Source organism: Pristiophorus japonicus, chromosome 5 (genome assembly GCF_044704955.1).
Source record: "Pristiophorus japonicus isolate sPriJap1 chromosome 5, sPriJap1.hap1, whole genome shotgun sequence".
Classification (NCBI taxonomy): Eukaryota; Metazoa; Chordata; class Chondrichthyes; family Pristiophoridae; genus Pristiophorus; species Pristiophorus japonicus.
The window spans coordinates 21736250-21754157 of record NC_091981.1 but is presented as its reverse complement, the minus strand read 5'-3'; the positions used below and the strand labels follow the sequence as shown (position 1 = coordinate 21754157).

Sequence of the window (17908 nt, the reverse complement as noted above, 5' to 3'; positions counted from 1 at the left end):
ACGGTGCATTATCATAGAAATTTTAGAAATTTACAGCAGGGAAGGAGGCCATTTGGCCCATCGTGTCTGTGCCAGCCAAAAACGATCTATCCAGCCTAATCCCACAGCTCTTGCCCTGTAGGTTATGGCACTTCAGGTGCACATCCAAGTATTTTTTAAATGCGATGAGCAATTCTGCCTCTATCACCCTTTCAGGCAGGGAGTTCCAGACCCCCACCAACCTCTGGGTGAAAAAAGTTCTCCTCAACTCCCCTCTAATCCTTCTACCTATTACTTTAACTCTATGCCCCCTGGTTATTGACCCCTCTGCTGAGGGGAAATAGGTTCTTCCTATCCACTCTATCTAGGCCCCTCATAATTTTTGTGTGTCAGCTGTGGTTCAGTGGGTAGAACACTCGCCTCTGAGTCGGAAGGTTGTGGGTTTAAGACCCACTCTAGGAACTGGAGCATAAAAGTCTAGGTTGATAGTGCTGAGGGAACACTGCACTGTCGGAGGTGTCATCTTTCAGATCAGGTGTTAAACTGAGGCCCCGTCTGCCCTCTCAGGTGGATGTAAAAGATCCCAAGGCACTGTTTCGAAGAAGAGCAGGGGAGTTATCACTGGTGTCCTGGCCAATATTTATTCTTCAATCAACATAACGAAAATGGATTATCTGGTCATTATCACATTGCTGTTTGTGGAAGCTTGCTGTGTGTAAGTTGGCTGCCGCGTTTGCCACATTACAACAGTGACTGGACTCCAAAAATACTTCATTGGCTGTAAAGCGCTTTGAGACATCGGGTGGTCGTGAAAGGCGCTATATAAATCCAAGTCTTTCTTTCTTATACACCTCAATTAAATCTCCCCTCAGCCTCCTCTGTTCGAAATCATAGAATCATAGAATGGTTACAGCACAAGAGGAGGCCATTTGGCCTGTCGAGCCCATGCCGGCTCTCTGCAAGACCACTGGCCCATCAAGAGAGTATGTACTTCTGTTGTATGCACAGCCAACTTAACTTATCAAGTTAAGTTCTATTGCGTTTTGAGTAGGACTCAGCTGAAGTAGGACAAGTGCACTTAACTGCACTGGGAGAAATATGCTTGGATCAGAATTTCTATACACTGGTTATAAGATTACAACAAAACAATTTTAATTGCACCTCCACCCATAAGGACTGCTAGAACATAAGAAATAGGAGCAGGAGTAGACTCTACGGCCCCTCGAGCCTGCTCCGCCATTCAATAAGATCACGGCTGAACTGATCTTGGCCTCAACTCCACGTCCCTGCCTGTTCCCCATAACCCTTGACCCCCTCTGGTTCAAGAATCTGATAAGAACATGCAAATAAACCTACATCACAACATCCCATTGCGCAAACATGGCCAGTAACCTGGTGGAGGGAATACTCTGCCCTTTATAGAATCCGTCCAATTTTCGTTCCATTACCTGGGAACAGAGGAACAGGAGTAGGTCCTTCCGCTTCTCACAGCTCTTCTGCCATTCTATTATATCATGGCCAATCTGTACCACAACTCAATCTACCCACCACTGTTCCATATCCCTCGATACCCTAACCTAACAAATATTTATTGATCTTAGTCTTGGAAATGTCAAGTAACCCAGCATCTACAGCCTTTTGGGGGAGAGAGTTCCAGATTTCCACTATCCTTTGTGTGAAAAAGTGCTTTCCAATTTCACTCCTGAATGGCCTGGTTCTCATTTTAAAATTGTCCACGTTCTGGATTCCCCCAACTGAGGAAATAGTCTTGCTGTATCTACTCTATCAAATCCCTTTATCATTGTAATTATCTCAGTCAGATTACCTCTCCAACTCCCAAACTCTAGAGAATACAAGCCAAATTTGAGCAATGTGTCCTCAAAATTTAACCGGTTAAGCCCCGGTGTCACTCTGCTGAACCTGCACTGTACCGCCTCCAAAGCCAATATATATTTCCTGAGATGAGGTGTCCAAAACTGAACACAGTACTCGAGATAGAGTCTGACAGAGGCTCTGCATAACTGAAGCACCACTTCCTCGCTTTTGAATTCTAACCCCCTTGATGTCAGCCAGTGACTCAGTGGGCAGCACACTCGCCTCTGAGTCAGAAGGTTGTGGGTTTAAGTCCCACTCCAGGGACTTGAGCACAAAAATCTAGGCTGACACTCCAGTGCAGTGCTGAGGGAGTGCTGCACTGTCGGAGGTGCCATCTTTCAAATGAGACGTTAAATCGAGGCTCCGTCTGCTCTCAGGTGCACGTAAAAGATCCCATGGCACTATTTCGAAGAAGAGCAAGGGAATTATCCCTGGTGTCCTGGCCAATATTTATCCCTCAATCAACATAACAAAAAAAACAGATTATCTGGTCATTATCACATTGCTGTTTTTGGGAGCTTGCTGTGCGCAAATTGGCTGCCAAATTTTCCCACATTACAACAGTGACTGGGCTCCAAAAGTACTTCATTGGCTGTAAAGCGTTTTGAGACGTCCGGTGGTCATGAATGGTGCTATATAAATGCAAGTCTTTCTTTCTTTCTTTGAGATAAAGGTCAAAATTCCATTACTCTTTTTGTTCTTGAGCTCTAACTTTTAGTGGTTTGTGTACATGGACACCTAAATCGTCTTGCTCCTCCACAGCTCCTCTCTCACCATTAAGAAAATATTCCCATATGTCTTTTTCGGATCCCAGGTCGATGACCCCATACTTCCACACGTTGAACTCCATCAGCCATAGTTTTGATCATTCGCTTTGTCCCTTAGTAATTTAGTGCTGCTCCCAACCCCCGCTTCAATGCTGGGCCAACATCCCCAGTATCGAAGCACTGACCACACTTGATCAGCTCCGCTGGGCAGGCCACATTGTTCGTATGCCAGACACGAGACTCCCAAAGCAAGCGCTCTACTCGAAAAACGAGCCAAAGGTGGGCAGCGGAAACGTTACAAGGACACCCTCAAAGCCTCCCTAATAAAGTGCGACACCTGGGAGTCCCTGGCCAAAGACCATCCTAAGTGGAGGAAGTGCATCTGGGAGGGCGCTGAGTGCCTCGAGTCTCATCGCCGAGAGCATGCAGAAATCAAGCGCAGGCAGCGGAGAGAGTGCGGCAAACCAGTCCCACCCACCATTTCCCTCAACGACTATCTGTCCCACCTGTGACAGGGACTGTGGTTCCCGTATTGGACTGTTCAGCCATCTAAGGACTCATGTTAAGAGTGGAAGCAAGTCTTCCTCGATTCCGAGGGCCTGCCTATGAAGATGATGAGGATGATAGTAAATTGGTGCTGCTCCCATCTACACAGAAAATTGGTGAGGGAAAAAATAAAGCATGTGGATGGTGTGATGATCTAGATGGCCAATGCTGTCAAAATCTTCCCACTTGGCAAGCTACTGTTCCCGACTATGCCACCATGAGCAGTTACTATTTAGAAGTCAGGCACTTTTCTAGAGACAGGGGAGGCAAATCTGAGGAAACATTGCTCTAGGCTGACATTCCCTCCCCCCGAATCATCATCATGGGCAGTCCCTCGGAATCGAGGAAGACTTACTTCCACTCCTGAAGTGAGTTCTTTGGTGGCTGAACAGTCCAATACGAGAGTCACAAACTCTGCCACAGGTGGGACAGATAGTCGGTGAGGGAAGGGGTGGGTGGGACTGGTTTGCCGCATGCTCTTTCCGCTGTCTGCGCTTGATCTCTGCGTGCTCTCGGCGATGAGACTCGAGGTGCTCAGCGCCCTCCCGGATGCACTTCCTCCACTGAGGGCGTTCTTGGGCCAGGGACTCCCAGGTGTCAGTGGGGATGTCGCACTTTATCAGGGAGGCTTTGAGGGTGTCCTTTGTCCTTGTAGCGTTTCCGCTGCCCACCTTTGGCTTGTTTGCCGTGAAGGAGCTCCGAGTAGAGCGCTTGCTTTGGGAGTCTCGTGTCTGGCATGCGGACTATGTGGCCCGCCCAGCGGAGCTGATCAAGTGTGGTCAGTGCTTCAAAATAGTGGCTGGTTGAACAACAACTTTGAAGCCAGTCTGGGAGACATCATCTGCTTTTCCTTTTAGTCTGTAATGGCATGTGCTGAGAGGGAACTGCAGAGAAAGAGAGAAAATAATAAATATTTTACAAAAAAAGGAATTTAAAATATGTGTTTATGTGCAGGAGCCCTCAGTGATACGCATCAGAATTTGTCATGTAACAGCATGATAGTATTTTAAATACTAGCGTAGGAACTGTAACAAACATGATGAATTAAGCAGGAAAGTGGCTCTGTTTAGATGTCTTTTCTTTTTCTCATTAAGAATGCAACCAAGTAACTGCTCCAACTGTTCCAGCTCATACTGCAACAGTAAGGTAAAATGGAAATCTCTGAAATGTATGCCATGTTTTTTTATCACAGCAAATTTAGCTGTGGTTCAGCTATGAAATATTAAAAGATTTGCTTCTTTGTCTCCCTATGCATTGAGTTCCTTAACCCAGCCTTTCTGCTAAGGGAAGACGGGGGAAAACTATAGGATTAGTGTAAGAAGTCGTGAATTGGAAGAACTAACTTGAGACCAAAAGGTCTCTTCAGACTGGTGTTAGAATTGAAGGATTCATTCCCTGGTACAATAGCTAAAGCGACTTGAACAGCGTGAACATCAATAACTGATAACAGGCAGCTCCAAACATCTGAAGGCCAAGAACGGCCTGTCTGACTCCAACCGTGGGAGGATATGAAGGGGAGGGTTTCACTCAAGAGTTGGGACAAAGAACCCAACATATCATGGGTTAAATGGTCCTGTCTATATCCTACACCAGGCCCACCCCTAAAAAGAGAATAAAAGAAAGACCCAGAAGGTGTTTCGGCGCAATGAAGATAAGAACTGTTTGTACCACCAGCCGTCTGTGCGATCGGGACTAATACCAGCTACTTGTCACGGTTGTATGTCTGCTACGGGCCAGCCCACACTGTGATCTATGGATAGTAGGCACATGTGTGCACACTAGGTCCGTGCAGCAGAGCTTGGTCTCCAGTCATCTTGGTTAACCCTTGCCATGGGACCAAGACCTAGCTCTGTCAAGCCCGTGTGGTGGCTGGTGTGCAACGGCCACCACATGTTAAAATAATCCACACACAGGCATCTTGCACCCTTTCAATATGTAGTTCGGGACCTAGAATGTCAGGTCCCTCATTGAAACACCTGTGAATTCATCCCTTTTTGGTGTGGAAGTAAGTCATCCTCGATAGGAGGGACTGCCTAATACTATGTCTACTACGTTTACCCTGATTGTGTGCTGTATTTGAACTACCTCTCCCTTAAAATAAAATGCCTTATGACTGCTAAGACCCTTTGGGTATGTGTGTATGACCTGTGATCCTAATCTTACATTTGTCAGCCCAGCCTTTTCCTGTTCATGTGCCAGAAGCCAATGATTGAGCAGCAATGGTGACAGCCATGGAGCAGGTCACTTGACATTGCATAGCACGGCACAGAGACACAATAGAAATGGGGCGAAATAAGAGAGCTAACCAAAAAAAAAAGTTTACAGATAAGGAAGAGGAAAGGTGAAAAGGATTTGATTCTTTGATCCTCCTGAGGTAATGGTGCAGGGGTGGGAAGAGAAGCCATGTTAGAGATGCTCTGGCTTTGATCAGATAGAAAAATAGCAGCAAGACTAAAAAAAGGAGACTAAGAGAGAGAGAGAATATATTAATCCCACTTGACCATTCCTTACATCCCATGTAACAGATGCAGCTTGCCACGTTTAACTATGTTGATGTTTTTGGCACAAGATGACAAGAGATTTGGTTTGTGACCGACACGTTAGCTCCCTGGCCCCAATGGCTCCGGTTTAAAATTCTCAACCTCGTATGTAAATCCCTCGATCGCCCCTTCGGTCTCTTGTCTCCTCCTCCAGCCCTACAACCTTCCCCCCAAAACTCTCCGTTCCATTTACCCTCGTCCCTTACGCATTCCCTCCCTTCGCCTGAACATCGCTGGACGCTGGTGCTGCAACACTTTGTACCAGAGGACTGAAGTTTGTGGCCGCACGGACAGTGCCGTGTAGAGGCTAGGAATTCCTCCTCAGGCGGTGGAATGGGAAGATTGGAAAGCAGGCCACCCATTGCTGCTTTCCCACACCTAGCCACAGGCAAAATGAGTGACACTCACAAAGCCTGGGTTTATATTTCAAGCGTGAAATGGCGCATGGCCAAAAGGAATAAATAAAGCATATAAAGCGATATTTCTGTAACAAGCTCTTTGCATGGTTCTAAATGAAAATATCATAGCCTGTCCACTGTACTTCACAGTACTGAGGGCATCCCTTGGAATGAAGAAGCCAAGGAGGAAGTATGAAAGTAAGCAATAATGGGGGGGGGAGACCAGGAAAAACCATTAATAATGTGGGGGAATTCTATCAAGGTACAAATTATTTTGAAACGAACAATTCTAAAATGAGAAACTATTTTAAATACGTTTTGCATTTTCACCGCTGGATGTGCTAATCATCACTTTAAAAGCTTTGATACGATAAATATAATTCTGCCTAACTATTCAAAGTGACTTTCATAACATTGGCGCCTCTGGGAGACAGTTAAAAACACGACTAAAGTTTATGATCGGAAGTGTGTGAATGGCCTTCTCTACATTGGTCGGCTCAACCAATAAAGAAGACTCTTAATAATCCAGGCACGAATGCAAGAATAATTAAATATCATATCTGGGGTCATTAACAGTGATCCTGGATAACTGCTCCAGCCCGCCTGTTACTTCTGGGAGGTTTGAGTTAAAACTCAAATGAAATAAAAGTAATCCACGTCTCAGGAGTGTGTGTGCACTTGCATCAATATTGTCTTGAGAATATTTGATTCCCACCCCAAGGACTGGGCGTTCGAGAGCATGCTATTCCCAGTGTTCCTTTGAGAAGCTTTAATTAAGTTTTCAAAATAGCTTTGTGGTGAATCCACTCCCTGGTGTAATGAAAACTCATGCTGACCAGAAATGTCCAGTTTGATTCCTGGGTCCTGAAATTCCTGGATCCGGGGAAGCTGGAAAAGAAAATTTCCACCCGGAACGGGCAAGGAATTTGGGGCAGGACCCGGTTTCATTATGATTCTGTGCTCACCACACTATCCTTTGTAAATTCCAGTAAGGGTGTGGGTGAGCAGGTCTTTCACTCATCCCAGCCCCCCACACCGAAATTTCCTTTACCGATCTTATGAAGGCCCAGATTTTGCCCTAGACTCTAGCTTGCTCCATTAGAATTTTTCTAATTCTATTCAAATAATTGCCTGCTCAACAGTGTCAGCCTGTCCCTTCTCTCTTGCCTGCTGTGTATTTCCAACATCTTTTGTTTCCTCTCCTACTATAAGCTTCTCGGCCCCCAAATTCCCTGGAGGTTTTCCCATTGTCCTGCTGTAACTATGGAGGCCCTGACCTGTGTGAGAACACCAGCGGCAGGTCAGCACCTGGGAGCAGCATGGAGGCGTACTACTTCAGGAAGCAGCGCGAGCTGTGACAGCAGCGAAGAGTGACGTCATCAAGATCCAGGTCGGTGATTGGAGCGTGGGCAGATACAGCAGGAACGGCGAGGTCAGGGCGAAGGAGCGGCGAGAGACTGTGGAGGGACGTGATCGGGGCCCAGGAGAGGCGCGAGTTCGGGGCCAGGGACCCAGAGGCAGCATGGGCCAGCCCACACTGCGATATGTGTGCGCATTAGGTCCGTGCAGCAGAGCAGGTCTCCAATTGTCTTGGGTAATCCTTGCCACTGGACCAAGACCTCGCTCTGTCAAGCCCGTGTGGTGGCTGGTGTGCAACGGCCACCACACATTAAAAAAATCCACACACAGGCATCTTCCACCCTTCAGGATGTAGTTTGGGACCTGGAATATTAGGTCCTTCATTGAAACACCTGTGAACTCATCCCTTTTTTGTCGTGGAAGCAAGTCATCCTCGATTATGATGATGATGATGATGATGTAACTATGGTGGGAGGTCAGCGGAACTCCCGAGGAAACAGGATAGACCCGGTTACGACCGGTCTCCGCCATTTCTGCCAGTTTCCATTTTGGCTTGTTCGGGACAGAACTTCCGCCCAGCTCCTCATGTGGCAAATGATGGGCTGAGGGTGGGACCAGGGGTTGGGTTCATCCTAAACCAGGAGTTCGCGCTCCTGTCACAGGAGGGAGTCCTCGCGTATCAATGGTGTGGCAAGAAAGATGAGGAACGTTGGCCTCAGCAGCAATGGAAACCAGGCCCGGCAAATTTGATTTGACTAATTTCTTTGATTTGTTTGACGAATTTGATGGAATATTTGAGGAAGTAACAAGGAGGGTCAATAAGGGTAGCGCGGTTGATGTAGCCGACACGGATATTTAGCAAGGCTTTTGACAAGGTCCCACATGATAGACTGATCAGAAAAGTAAAAGCCCGTGAGATCCAAGGGAAATGGAGATCGGGCGGGTGGTTGGAGTTGAGGTCAAAGGTCAACCATGATCTTATTTACTGGTGGAGCAGGCTCAAGGGGCCGTGTGGCCTAATCCTGCTACTAAATCTTATGTTCTTCTGTTCTTATGCAAGGGCTTGTACCTCCAAAGAGGCCAATTTTTTTTTTAAACGGCATTTTGTGGATTGGTCCTCTTGCTCAGGGGCTTTTCGGAGTGGTGGCAGACGGGGGAGGGGTACCTGGACAACCCCTTCCACAGGCGAATGACTGTCCCAGGTGCCTGGGGCAGGTGGGTAATGCCCTGGTCGGGGTCAGTGTTGGACAGCACCAACGTGCATGATGCTGACACACGAGCTGGGATTGCCACTCACGGAATTACAGTCTAACCTTTTCTCATTGCGCACTCCTTTTACACTTTGAATTATTCTTGTTGCTCTTCTCATGCCCTTTTCAACACATGTGTGCTCCTTATGAAGTGTGTCTCAAATTGTACACAGTGCTCCAAATGAGATCTGGCTAATGCATTACAAAGCTTCAGTATAACCTCCGCAGATTTATACCCGATTGTTCTGGCTATGTAACTCAACATGCTATTTGCCTTTTTGATTGCTTCTCCACATTGTCCCAACAATCAGGGACAAGTCTAATGTTTTTAACAGTGCACTTAAAGTTACTGTATGATTCCACAGTCAGGTTCTAATTTGACTCAAGAAAAGCAGTGCAACGCTGCCTGGAGAAGGTAGTGTCATGTTACTTGGGTATCAGAGAATCATAGAATGGTTACAGCACAGTAGGAGGCCATTCGGCCCATCGAGCCCATGCCGGCTGTCTGCAAGAGCACTTCAGCTCGTCCCACTCCCACACCCTTTCCCCGTAGCCCTACAGTTTTTTTTCCTTCAGGTACTTATCCAACTCCCTTTTGAAAGCCACGATTGAATCTGCCTCCACCACCCTTTCAGGGGGTGAATTCCAGATTCTAACCGCTCACTGCATAATTTTTTTCCCTCATATCGCCTTTGGTTCTTCTGCCAATCACTTTAAATCTATGGTCCTCTGGTTCTCGACTCTTCTGCCAATGGGAACAGTTTCTCTCTATCTACTCTGACTAGACCCCTCATGATTTTGAACACCTCGATCAAATGTCCTCTCAACTTTCTCTGCTCTAAGGAGAACAACCCCAGCTTCTCCAGTCTATCCACGTAACAAGTCCCTCATCCTATTTGCCATCACATGGCGTGCAATTCCTGTGCCGTGTCAAACTAGTCCTCCTGGACACTTTATAAACCTAGCTGAAGTTAGTTTAAATGTTCACAGTGGACACTGCTGCCTGCACTCTCTAAACATTTCAATTAGAATGACTGGGAACAGAGCTCTAGGAATGTATAATCACACTTGCTCTGTGCTCCCTCCCGCACAGGAGAATTTGAGTACCAGTCAGGCACCCAGGCAGCACCAGTCTGACACTGGTAGTTGCACTATAAATGGAACATTAGTCTCTCTGTGCTATTTAGTTCTATGTCATTACTTTTTTGGACCAATATTCCATATTGGGTTCAAATGTAATTTGCTATTAGTCTGCCCGGTTGCATAACTGATCTAAATCGCTTCTCCTTAACTGCATACTCTATCCCTATCTCTCTATCTGTTAGTGTCCACTGATAATTTCACTGCTGAAAATATTTTTCTGCCTCCAGGTGATGCAAGTATCGAATAAAGAACAGGGGTCCAAGCACTGACTCCTCCGATACTTCACCAGCACTCATCTCTACTATTTTTAGCCAACTTTCTCCAGTCTCATGTTCTACTCTGAAGTACTGTGCCTTTTTGGAAGTTTTTGAAGTGGGACCTTGTCAAAAGCTTTCAAAGTTTCAAACAAACTGTATCATTGTGACTTCCACGCTCTACCTTCCCTGTAATATTTTCAAAGAAGTCAGGAGATTTTTATAAAGCCATTCTTACTAAATCATTGCTACATAAGGTACTCCTCCAGTCTTTTCCTCAGAATGGTTTCCATTATTTTATCAACTGTTGATATAAGGCTCTATAAATTGCTTGGGTCAGATCTGCCTCTCTTTGTAAATATGGGTATGTTTGTTTGCTTCAGATATTATGGCACCCACCAGTACAACATGTTTCTTCCATGGTTGTAACCAATGCCCACAATTGCCTCCCTGGGTTTCTCCAACACCCTTGGATTAAGCCATTTGGCCCAGAAAACTTTATTCATTCGGGTTCTAACTTCTTCTTTTACCTTTATGAAACTGGAAAATAATTTGTGGTTGAGCTCCTTTGCTATATTCATTGTGAGGGCCCTCTTTGTAAAAAAAAAACTCTTTCATTTGTATAGCGCTTTGAATGATCACCGGACATCCCAAAGCGCTTTACAGCCAATGAAATACTTTTGAAGTGTAGTCGCTGTTGTAATGTAGGAAACATGGCAGCCAATTTGCGCACAGCAAGCTCCCACAAACAGCATGATAATCTGTTTTTCTAGTGAGGTTGATTGAGGAATAAATATTAGCTAGGTATCTCCCCTGTCCTTCTTCAAAATAGTGCCATGGGATCTTTTACGTCCGCCTGAGAGAGCAGACGGGGCCTCAGTTAACGTCTCATCCAAAAGGCGGCACCTCCGACAGTGCAGCACTGCACTGGAGCATCAGTCTAGATTTTTGAGCTCAAGTCCCTGGAGTGGGACTTGAACCCACAACCTTCTGACCCAGAGGCGAGAGTGCTGCCCACTGAGCTCAGTGGGTAGCACCCTAGTATTTCTTTAACCTGTCTTGGCATTTTCCCCTTTTTCTCTCTGTAGGCTTTGTATAGATTGTGTTTACAAAACAGTTTTATAACTAATTGTGACTAAGAGAACGTAATCTACCAAACTAGCCAGCTACACATTTACAACTCATAGAATAGTACAGCACAGGAGGCCATTCAGCCCATTGAGTCTATGCCAGCACTTTCGAACAGCAATCCAGTCAGTCCCATTCTTTCCCCATAGCCCTGCAATTTCTTCTCCTTCGAGAATTTATTCTACTCATAAACTTACTACAGTGTTTCTATTAAAGATCAGCAATAGCCCTGAAAATGCAACTCTCTATCCCTTATCTTTAAATTCCCAGGCAATATGCCTATATTCACATTTGAGCATCTCTGAGCCCTCCCTCGGGGCGTCACTTATCCCCTGTGCATGATTGGCATCAGCGCCTTTCTTGCAGCCCTGCGTTAGACCAGCTCTGTCTATTCTGCATATCTACAACCTTAGTCCAGTGCAGGCTATTCTGTGCATCGACAATCTTAGGCCAGCTCCGTCTATTCTGTGTATCTACAATCTTAGGCCAACTGAATTAATGAGCGCTCTATTAGTTTTATCTATAACCACACAAAGAAACTATCCACAAATCTCAATACTGAGGCTCTATTACTATAACCTTTATTCTCTCCACAACTCTTGCCTTTGTTTCACCACACTGCACAGGCTTCCCTCCTGGTCCTTGGTCTAAGCGAGTGCTGTCCAGGGAAAGAAATCAGATGATTTATTTTCTTTTATACATTACTCATTCTGCTCTAGTTTTTCTTACTGTCTTTCCTTCTTGTATTCCAGGTATTGAAGATAATTAAGATTTATTTTTTTTATTCATTCAAGGGTGAGCGTCGCGGGCAAAGCCAACATTTATTACCCGTCCCTAATTGCCCTTGAGGAGGCGGTGGTGAGCCGCCTTCTTGACAACTGAGTGGCTTACTAGGCCCATTTCTGCTAGGACAGTTAAGATTCAACCACATTGTTTTGTTTTGGGTCTGGAGTCACATGCAGGCCAAACCAGGTAAGGACAGCAGATTTCCTCAGTGAGGCAGATGAGTTTTTACAACAATCCTGTAGTTTCATGGGTCACCATTAGTGACACTAGCTTTTTCATTCCAGATTTATTTAATTAACTGAATTTAAATTGCCCAGTTGCTGTGGTAGGATTTGAACTCATGTCTCTGGGTCGTTAGTCCAGGCCTCTGGATTACTAGTCCAGTAACATAACCACTATGCCACCATCTCCATATTAATGCAGATATAAGGGGAGCAGGAAGGGCAGGCGGTAATTGAGTCAGAGGGTGATGAATCTTTGGAATTCTCTACCCCACAGGGCTGTGGAGGCTCAGTCTTTGAATATATTCAAGACAGAGATTGATACATTTTTGAATATTAATGGATTCAAGGGATATGGGGATAGTGCAGGAAAGTGAAGTTGAGGTAGAAGATCAGCCATGATCTTAATGAATAGCGGAGCAGGCTCAAGATGCCAAAAGGCCTACTCCTGCTCTTAATTCTTATGTTCTTATGACATTGTAACAAAGGGCCCACAGACGCAAAGTGGGAAAGGGAATTGTTAATTAGCTCAAAAGATTGGAAGTTGACGGCAGGCCTTCCAGTGCAGATAATTGGCACGGGTCTGAGGGCATATGAGAAGCTCTGGTCCGAGCAGATGAAGATGCCGCACATGGTGATGCTGGTGGTTCCTTAGAATATAAGATTTGAGGAGATGCACGCTGAAATATGGAGAGTTCGGGCTGGATGCAGAGATGTGAAGTAAGAGTGTGAACACCGCAGAGTGAGTAGTGGGGGGTGTCGAACTTCAAGTCGCCTTGATTCATGTACTAATGCTCACACTAAATTCCTGTCTACGCCAATGTTCACCAGTTGTTGGCCTGTTCCTTTAAATGGGTTGGCGCCTGTGTAAGAGTAACGCACAGGAATGCAGTACGAGTGCATTAATCCTTTGTACATTATCTTCAGAGATTAGAACTTCTGTCCTGGAATTTTGAGGAATTGTGGGGGTGTAGATAAGGAGGTTTATAAAAAAGCTGGAGCTGCTGCTCCTCTAGCGGCTTATTGACTTTATTCAGAGAATAGCTGAGCCTTTCAAACCAAGTCCAAGGTTTGATGCCTAGTCCGTCCTGAGTTAGTTGATATCAGCTAGAATGGTTCTAAAGGTGCTACCAGTGGCCTTAGTGCCCCTGGGTTAATGAGAAAACCTGGCAACGCCCCACTCTTCATCGCTATCAGGGACTCCTACTGGAAATGTGCTGAACACTAACAACAATTTGCTTATATTACAACATGACTGCACGATGTCATTGTCACATTGCTATTTGTGGGAGCTTGCTATGCGCAAATTGGCTGCCGCGTTTCCCACATTACAAGAGTGACTACACTGCAAAAGTACTTCATTAGCTGTAAAACGCTTTGCGACGTCCGGTGGTCGTGAAAGGCGCTATATAAATGCAAGTCTTTCCTATATAGCAACTTAATACAACAAAAAAGGGCCACAGAATTTCACTAATGAAAATGAAAATATACACCAAGCTGTACAAAATAGAGCTTATGAGGGAAAAGCCTGGTTTTAAAGGCAGGTTTGAGAGGCTTTTAAAGGAGGAGAGGAAGAGCTGGAGGGTCTTTGGGGGTGGAGTTCCAGAGGAGGGGTACAAAGCAGCTGATGGCCTTGCCACCAATGGTGGGAAGAGGGATGGAGGTGAGGATATTTAGAAACATTTATCAGATTTATTCCAGCAGTCAAATAGTCCTCCAGCACTCACTGTCAAGGCTCCAACCTGAATCAAGATCATAATCATCATAGACAGTCTCTCGGAATCGAGTAAAACTTGCTTCCACTCTTAAAATGAGTCCTTAAGTGGCTGAACAATCCAATACGAGAACCACAGTCCCTGTCACAGGTGGGACAGATAGTCGTTGAGGGTAAGGGAGGGTGGGACAGGTTTGCCGCATGCCCTTTCCGCTGCCTGCGCTTGGTTTCTGCACGTTCTCGCAATGAGACTCGAGGTGCTCAGCGCCCTCCCGGATGCACTTCCTCCACTTAGGGCGGTCTTTGGCCAGGAACTCCCAGGTGTCAGTGGGGATGTCGCACTTTATCAGGGAGGCTTTGAGGGTGTCCTTGTAACGCTTCCTCTGCCCACCTTTGGCTCGTTTGCAGTGAAGGAGTTCCGAGTAAAGCACTTGCTTTGGGAGTCTCGTGTCTGGCATGCAAACAATGTGACCTGCCCAGTGGAGCTGATCGAGTGTGGTCAGTGCTTCAATGCTGGGGATGTTGGCCTGGTCGAGGACGCTAATGTTGGTGCACCTGTCCTCCTAGGGGGCCTGAATAATGGCTTTTTGGATAAGGGACCAGAGAGTACGCGGTGCCTGTGAAAGTACTCCCTCCAGCACTCACTGCCAAGGCTCCAACCTGAATCATCATCATCATCATAGGCAGTCCCTCAGAATCGAGGAAGTTATGCTTCAACTCTTAAAATGAATCCTTAGGTGGCTGAACAGTCCAATACGAGAACCAGCCCCTGTCACAGGTGGGACAGATAGTCGTTGATGGAAGGGGACGCTAATGTTAGTGCATCTGTCAGCATCTTCAGGAAGGGGAGGAGAGAAAAAAACCCGATAGATATACAATATATGGAGCTGTTTTGTTGCATGGCATGTAGTACTGTGCCGGGAATTTTTCCAAACGGCTATGTCTTTAACAGCTATCTATTAATTTACCTCAATATTTTATTAATTTGCGATGTCTTGTCAGTTAGAACTCAAATTAAAAACAACTCAACTGAAGGGCAATAAACCTTGCACCAATTATTTTGATCAATTATCATTCCTGGAACCTACTGGGCTTTCACCTTAACATGTCTGCCGCTGGGAAGAGCCTGCGAAAAGTTTCGATATTCTGACTCACAAGTTTCAGGATCATTGCCGAACTAAAATTAGTCACAAATCACGAGTGTCAAGAATAAGAGGGGAAACGATTTATTTTGGGGTGGTCGCTTTCAACAGGGGAGAAAATGATCAAGCTTATTTTTTTTCTGTTGTCAAAGGCTTGGGGCTGAAAGACACAAAGCTCTGGGGGGACTGCTGAAGAGGCGGAGAGTGCAGTGGGTCAGGTGTTGGGGTGCTAATCGCCACACGAGAAGTTCTCAAGGCAGGAATGACTGTGCAGGAGTTAGGTGGGGATGGCATAGTCGACAACGCCCCCATTAACCTGGTCCTCTCCCGGCTGAGCACTCGTGCTGCATGGGCCCAAACTCATCATCATAGGCAGTCCCTCGAATCGAGGATGACTTGCATCCATGCCAAAAAGTTCCCAGGTGTTTCAATGAAGGACCTAATAGTCCAGATCCCAAATTAAAAGGTGGAAGATGCCTGTGCGTGGATTTTTTTAACGTGGCCGTTGCACTTTAGCCACCACACGGGCTTGACAGAGCTAGGTCTTGGTCCAGTGGCAAGGGTTATCCAAGACGACTGGAGACCAGCTCTGCTGCACGGACCTAGTGCGCACACATATCGCAGTGTGGGCTGGTCCGTGCTGCCCCTGGGCCCTCGCCTCTTCTGGGCCCCGAACTCTCGCCTCTCCTGGGCCCCGATCACATCCCTCTACAATCTCTCGCCGCTCCTTCGCCCCGACCTCGCCGCTCCTGCAGTACCTGCCCACGCTCCAATCAGCGACCTGGATCTTGGTGACGTCCAATCCTCTTCGCTGCCGTTGCTCTCCTGCTCCAGAACGTGCTGCTCCCTGGAGTGGCACGCCGCCACACTGCTCCTTCCGTTCCCCGGCCTGCTCCGATGGTGCTCGCAGGCCGGGGGCCGCGCAGACTGCTGGACCAGGCCATCATGCTGCTCCAAACTACAAAGATGTCTATGAACACCTGAAGTCGTGCAGGGCGGGGAGCAGTATTGCTGCTTGTGTGATATCCTACAATTCTGTCGAAGGGGCACCCTCCTTTAGGAAATAGCGTTTTCTCTCAAAAGAAAAAGAGTCACATTTATATAGCACCTGTCACAGCCACCAGATGTCCCAAAGCACTTTACAGCCAATGAAGTACTTTTTTGGAGTGTAGTCACTGTTGTAATGTGGGGAACGCGGCAGCCAATTTGTGCACAGCAAGCTCCCACAAACAGCAATGTGATCATGAACAGATAATCTGTTTTTGTTATGTTGATTGAGGGATAAATATTGGCCAGAACACTGGGGATAACTCCTCTGATGTTCTTCGAAATAGGGCCATGGGATCTTTTACATCCGCCTGAGAGAGCAGACGGGGCCTCGGTTTAACATCCCTCAGTAGCCTGTCATAAATCACGGCCGAACACATCACCGCACTTGTGTGTGTCATCATGATTAAAAATGACTCGTGGCAAAGGCTCGCCTCTCTCGCTCCAAACTATAAAAAGTTGGTTCATTACTTTCCCATCAAGACAGTGCCCTTCAAATTTCCTTGGGCTAATGTGGAATAAGCCAGTCTCCCCGCTGCCCCTCCCCAACATTTGATAGAAAGCTTTTTTTTGTGTGGAGGCGATGGTTTAAGCAAATGCTGGCTGCTTAAACATTCAGGGTCGCTGATGTAGTTCTACCAGCAGCCTGCCAGGGGCGACAAGGCTCGGCCCAGGAAGAGAAGGGAGCGGGGGAGGGGGCTAAATGGGATCAGTGCAACTCAACTTTCAAAACACAAGATGAGAAAAAATAGATAGGCGTGGATCAGCACTGTGCAAGGAGAATCTGTTTATTGCAGCTGCAGAGAGCGAGATAAAAGTCCCATTAAAATGTTCAACGGTGACTGGCGATGAGACATCGATTGAAATTGCATCAGTCAACGATTAGAAAACCCTAAAAAAAATAAAAGGGGGAAACCACCAACGGGAGTTTGTATTTCTCTCTGGTTAGCGTGTGCACATATCAACAATACAAGACAATCTTCACTGCTAACTTTGTACCGGAAAGGCTATTTTGCCACGCAGCTCACACATGCGTAAGGATTTCGCATTTCCTTTGCTAAGGGGGAAAAAAACCGCTACCTAGAAAATAAGTATTCATCATCCACTTTCTAAATAAACAGTGACTTCAGCCACAGAGCGTTCAGGATCGCTTCTGCAGCAATATCGCCACTTTGACCAACCCCACTGCTCTTACCGCATTCTTAAAATAATATTCACAAATCATTTTTAAAATGAATTTGTATTTTTTTCTGACCATGGTTGATTTTTCTTCTCAAAAAGAAAGGGTCGGATCGCTACAAGTAACTTTTGTTTCTGCCTGAATAAGAAATGTGCCGTTCGTTTAATTTAAAAAGAAAGTTATACTTGGGAAAAGTTCAGTTGGCGACCTGTGCAGCGGACAAACCTTCGGCCAGCAGAGTAACTGCTGTTGCTGCTCTACAGACTGTGGGTTGTTTAAAAACAGATTCATGATGATCATAACTTCACCCACACTGTGACACCCGTCTGGGTCTATATATACTGACCCACACACCACCGCTCGATAGAAGTCATATTACTGGTTTTAAAAAAGCAACAATTAGTCTTTCGAATCTGCGCCACTCATCTTTGTTATTCAGTACAAGATTTAAAAACTTAAGTTGTATAACATTCATAAATACGGTGAGAGGGAGGTGGGGGGGGGGGCACAAATAGATTTTGTCTCGGATTCCTGTTCACCGCAATTTCTATTGGGCAAGTAAGATTGCTGTTATTTTGA

The 17908-nt window shown here is 46.1% G+C and overlaps 1 protein-coding gene across 1 annotated transcript in view; it reads right to left on the bottom strand.

The window, feature by feature from the left end:
- The window catches only part of LOC139263755 (PX domain-containing protein 1-like), a 78804-nt gene that overhangs the window by 60150 nt on the left and 746 nt on the right, over positions 1 to 17908 (bottom strand). The gene's annotated exons all lie outside the window — the stretch shown is intronic.